This window comes from Mobula hypostoma, chromosome 25 (assembly GCF_963921235.1).
Source record: "Mobula hypostoma chromosome 25, sMobHyp1.1, whole genome shotgun sequence".
NCBI lineage: Eukaryota > Metazoa > Chordata > Chondrichthyes > Myliobatiformes > Myliobatidae > Mobula > Mobula hypostoma.
This window is the reverse complement of record NC_086121.1, coordinates 19,415,937-19,421,936: the sequence shown is the minus strand read 5'-3', so window position 1 is coordinate 19,421,936 and position 6,000 is coordinate 19,415,937.

The following is a 6,000-nucleotide window of genomic DNA, read 5'->3' as shown; positions in this document are numbered from 1 at the left end:
TGAGGCGACCAGAACTGTATGCAATACTTCGGATGCAGCCTAACTAGAGTTTCATAAATCTGCAGCATAACTTGCTGACCTTTGAACTCAGTCCCTTCTTAACCGCCCTGTCATCTGGGTAGCCACTTTCAGGGAGTTATGAACTTGGACGCCAAGAGCTGCACCCCCCCCCCCACCCCCGCGCATCAACACTGTTAAATATCTTCACGTTTGACCCACCAATGTGCAACACTTCCCGTTTGGCCGGGTTAAATTCCATCTGACATTTCTCACTTTATATGGTGCTATGAGTCTGTGATGTCAAAGGGATTAGCTTTACTTGTCACATAAACACCAAAACAAACGGTGTAATTTGTTGTGTGTGTCAAGTCAATTCATCGAGGATTGTACAGAAGTGTTGCCTCTCTTCCAGCACCGACATAGCCTGCCCACAAACTCACTAACCCTGACCGTGCACCTTTGGACTGTGGGAGAAACCGCAGTAGTACTGCAGAGTGGTCAGGGGGGGAATGTACAACCATAGACAGCGGTGGAATTTGACCTTGACCTTACAGCTAGTGCTGTGAAGCGCTAGCCACAACAATACCGTGCCGCTGCAAGTAAGTTTTCATTGGACCAGGAATTGTACACAAAAGGATAGTCTCAACTTTGACTTTCACTTTTGAATAATCTTAAAATCAGAGCTGGCCATTCAGTAATGAAATCAGTTTTCAGGGAGAAACTGGGTTGGGATGAGATTTGGGGAAAATAGTCAATTCGAGTCATGAAGGGCAATCCGAAGCTGTTGACTGTTATTTTTTAATCCTGCACATCATTTTTTATATTTAATCCTAAGGCTCCTTGTGATGGCAATGTTCTTCATACACACACAATGGACCAGGCAGTCATGATCTGATTGAAACTGGTTCTTGCGGTAAGTAGTAAAAACGTTCAAGGAAGCTTTTGACCCATCATATCCACACCAGCTAGTTTCAGTTTTCAGGGAGACTACATGAGCTGGTCTATTTCCAACTGGTTGTGTGCACTAGAACAGCGGTCCCCAACCACCGGGCCGCGGACCGGTACCAGGCCGCAAAGCATGTGCTACCGGGCCGCTAGGAAATGATATGATTTGGCGATAGGAGTCAGCCGCACCTATCCTCATTCTCTGTCACGCCCACTGTTGAGCTTGAACACACGCGAGGTCATTACCCGCGCGTCATCCATGTCAGCGTGGGAAGAAGATCAACTCCTCGAGCTTGCAAATGACGGCGGGCTGAAAAGTATGTTTGACATAACACCTCTGCCGGCATTCTCAATAAAAGTCAAGGCTAAATATCCTGAGATAGCCACAAAAGCACTGAAAACGTTGCTTCCATTTCCAGCATATCTCTGCAATGAATGCAACGAAAACTAAATTGCGGAATAGACTGGACATAAGGAACCCCCTTCGAGTATCACTGTCTCCCATCACCCCTTGATGGCACCGTCTCGTTGCAGGGAAATAAGCCCAGGGCTCCCACTGATTATGCGATATTCGTGTGCTGCAATGATTTTATATGTTCACACGGGGAAAATATGCGCTGTGTGTTTAATATCCAAACGTTACTTAAAATGTTATGATGCTATTGACTTATAAGTGACTTATAATTGACTTATCACTGTATTATGCGAGGAAAATATGCGCTGTGTTTAATATTAAATTCATTAGATAAACCCTTTTAGAAACGAAATTGAGTGTATTAGCCACTTATCACCTATATTCCAGTTGTGATTAACACCCCCCCCCGAACAGAATCGCCAAAAACGATTTGTAAAAAAAAAATCAGCATGTACACACATGCGCACTGGAGCCCACGCAAGGCTTCATGGTCATTGTAGTCTTTCTCGGGGTAAACACAACGTATTTGACTGCTACCCTTGTCCGTTGGCAACTCTACCCAACCCCCCCCCCCCCACCCCCGGGTCGACTGGTCTGCAAGAATTTTGTCAATAATAAACCAGTCCGCAGTGCAAAAAAGGTTGGGTACCCCTGCATTAGCAGTACTCAATCACAATCAAGTTTTGAAACTAGATCTAGGAGATACTTTTATAGTCTGCTTTCAAACTGGAACGTTCAGAAGTCAGTAGTAACAAGCATCCTTCTATAAAATATTCTAGTAAAATAAATGATTTAATCCAAGACATCGAGGATTTAGGATTAAATCAAACATTATGTGCAGATTAAGGAATAATTTTAAGATCCTCTTTCATGACTTAAATTGACAAACTGATCATTCTTCCCAAATCAGGATATTCAGAATTCATGTGAGCCATTGGATAGGATGGAAACCGGCATAAGCCACCGGCCTGATGGGCCACAAGGCTCGTGACAGACTCTAAAATCTTAAAATTGGATAGGATACTTTGCTTTACAAGTGGGAGTATTCTCATTTTCCACCCCTCCCACTGACCTATTCCCTGCATTATCCCACCAGCTCAAGGCCTTTCAAATTAAGTGAAGTGAGCATGAATGGCTGGGTTGTCCTGTCCGTGGTCTTCAAAGACCTCGTTGGAGGTGGAACAAAATGAATATTTCTTCTCATCAGAGATTGTCCAGCTGATAATTTAATTCCGGAGTCCAACCCATGATAACCTCAGTCACAAATACTGCGAGCTGAGACAAAAGTGCATATGAAAGCAATGGCTCCACTGTGAAAGCTCAATGCTAAAAGTTTGTTCATACTGTTTGTGCAAAATACTGTCCATTATCTTGAAAAGAAAACAAAGTGCCCCACTTTCATTTGCCACCTACAAACCAATAGGCGACAGGTGATTTGATTTCTTTTGCAATTGTGCAATTGTTGCCCTTGTCGTTCTACTGATTAACTCAGTTCAGATCAACAAGAAAATGTATTTGTTCAAAACAAACTTACTGATTTGTTTGTGAGCACCCAATTGTCAGTTAGACTTGTGGTGTGATTGTTGTGTCAGTGCTTTCTGGGTATCACCTCGCTAAGGGTGTGAAGCAAGAAATCATGCCAATTGAAAATCGAAAAAAAGACCTATGGATTCTGAAAATCTAAAATAAAAACAAAAATAACATGGGAGTTCAGGAAGCTTCTATGGGGATAAAAAAACGTAATCAACATTTCAAGGCAAAGACCTTGATCAGAATTTGGAAGGAGAGAAAATAAGTTAACATCAAGCTGCAAGGAGGACAAAGGAGGGTTGGAAAAGACAAAGGAAATATCCTTATTAGGGTGAGGCTAGAGTTACCCAGGAGATAAGGAGTAAACAAAATTGTGTTGTTGGTACGTTAGGAGTGAAATTTAGGAAGGGAGGACATAGTCCTTTGTACATGAAGCATATGATGTTTTAAGAGTGAGAACACAGTAAAGAGCTAAGAGTTACAGAATGCAGAGCCATAGCCACATATCCAGCAGACTGTGGCAATGGAGAGAGAAAACTGAGCTGATATCACAAATGGATGACATGACGCATTCTGATTCTGACAGAGAAAGCCGGTTATCTGAAGCTGGAGAATTCAGTATTAAAACTAGAAGGTTGTCAAGTGCCCAGACAGAAAACGAGGTGCTATTCCTCAAGACGACATGAAAGTTTGCAGGCAGCCTGATGAAGGTCAGAGTGAAAGTGAAATGGGTAATTAAAGTAGCAGGCCATGCAGAAAGCTCAGGGTTGCCCCTATGAACTGAATACGTGCCATTGAAAGCAGTGACCCGATCTACGTTTAATTTCTCCAAGACCATACTGTGAACGCTCAGTGCAGAATGCTAGATTGGAAGATGTGCAAATGAATCTCTGCTTCCCCTCGAATGAGTGTTTGGGTTCCTAGATGGTGGAAATGGAAGAAATAACGAACAGGCGCTGTACCTTCTGTGGTTACATTTGACTGTGTCTGCAATGTCAGAGAATGTGCCTCATAATCTACAAGGACGGTGCAAATGCTTTATGGGTTCTCACAAGCACGTTGCTGCACTTAAAATCCCATTTACTCATCCCTTCTCCGCCTGCCGACCTGCATTTGCTTCAGTTCTGGCAATGCCTTGTTTTCAAAATGTTTCCATTTTTAATAATCTATTCGCGGCTCATTTCCCTTTATTTCCATGGCAGCAATCTCCTGTTTAATAGTCATCAAATCTCTCCCCCGATCAAGACTCCGTGCCAGCTGTATGAGACCAAAACAAGTTATGTTCAAACGTGATGTTGTATTTAACCCTGAGATGAGTTTCCAACTGCATATTCATGGCCTTATAAAGACTATTTCTGTCTCTGCAGCATCATCCAACTCAACCTCGGCCCTTGCTTGTCATGAAACCCTGCTCTGTGTCCATATTAGCTTTTGCTTTAAAAAGTTCTCTGAATGTACTTTTTTCCTCTCCATTAAGTTTAGTGTGTGGGAAACTCTGTGGCCTGTATCTTAACTCATACCAACTCCATTCAAAAACCTCACCTCTATACCTGCTGATCTACGTTGGCTCCATTTAAGCAATCCCTTAGCTTTGACATTCTTAACCATGTTTTAAAACCCCCAGCTCTCACTTCTGATCTAATCAGAATCAAGTTTAATATCACCGGCATGTGTTGTGGAACTTGTTGTTATGCAGAGCAGTACATTGCAATACATAGTAATAAAACCTGTGAATTACAACAAGTATATATATACAAAATAGTTATATTAAATAATTAGTGCAAAAACACTAGCGATGTAATGTTCATGGGTTCAATGTCCAACTAGAAATTGGATGGCAGAGGGGAAGAAGCTTTTCCTGAACCATTGAGTGTGTGCCTTCAGGCTTCTGTTCCTCCTTGCTGATGGTAACAATGAGAAGAGGGCATGTCCTGGATGACAAGGGTCCTTAATAATGGATGCCGCCTTTTTGAGGCATCGCTCCCTGAAGATGTCCTGGACGCTGGGGAGGTTAGTGCCCAGGGTGGAGCTGATTGAGTTTACAACTTTCGGCAGCTTATTTTGATCCTGTGCAGCGCCCCCTTCACATACCAGATGGTAATGCAGGCAGCTGGAAGGTTCTCCACAGTGCAGCTGAAGAAATTTGCGAGTGTCTTTGGTGACATACCAAATTTCCTCAATCCCTTTAATCCTTCAATCTTCTAGGATAAGAATGATCCCAGGAATGAAAGAGTTAATGTGTGAGGAGTGCCTGTACTCGCTGGAATTTGAAGAATGAGGAACGGTTTTATTGAAAACTTTTGAATATTGAAAGGCCTAGATAGAGTGGACATGGAGAGGACGTTTCCAGAGGGCACAGTCTCAGAACACTAGGGCATCCCTTTAGAACAGAGATGAGGAGGAATTTCTTAAGCCAGACGACAGCGAATCTGTGGAATTCATTGCCGCAGATGGACGTGGAGGCCATGTTATTGGGTATAATTAAAGCAGAGCTTGATAGGTTCTTGATTAGTAAGGGTGTCAAAGGTTACAGGGAGAAGGCAGGAGAATGGGGTTGAGAGGGATAGTAAATCAGCCATGATTGAATGGCAGAATAGACTTGATGGGCTGAATGGCCTACTTCTGCTCCTATGATTATGTTCTTATGGATATTAGCTTTACCAAATCTTGTCCCAATTTTAAAGACTTACATCTCCAACTATTAAGTCCCTTGGTTCTGGCATTCCTGCCTTAAATGTCTTTGTTTCTTCACCCTTATCCCTCTTCTAAGATGCTGTTTAATATGTGACAACTCTGAATTGGAAAGGATATTCATGTCATCCAAACCTATTGTATTATTAGCCTTTTCTGGATGAAATTATACTAATTATGAAATTGGACCAGGTCCTTCTCCTCTGCCTGCTCCAAATGATAAAAAAATTGCTTTGCAATAAATACTTAAAGCCTTTTTGATATAAATTAGAGCTTCTGGGTTTAGAACGAGTCCCTCGTTTGGCAGCCATACCAACATGTAAGCAAAATCAACTGAGTTTTCCACTCAGGCACAGGACAGTTCATAAAGCATCTCTGGAATTCACTGGAACCTGCGTAAACATTTCCTCAAGTTCTCA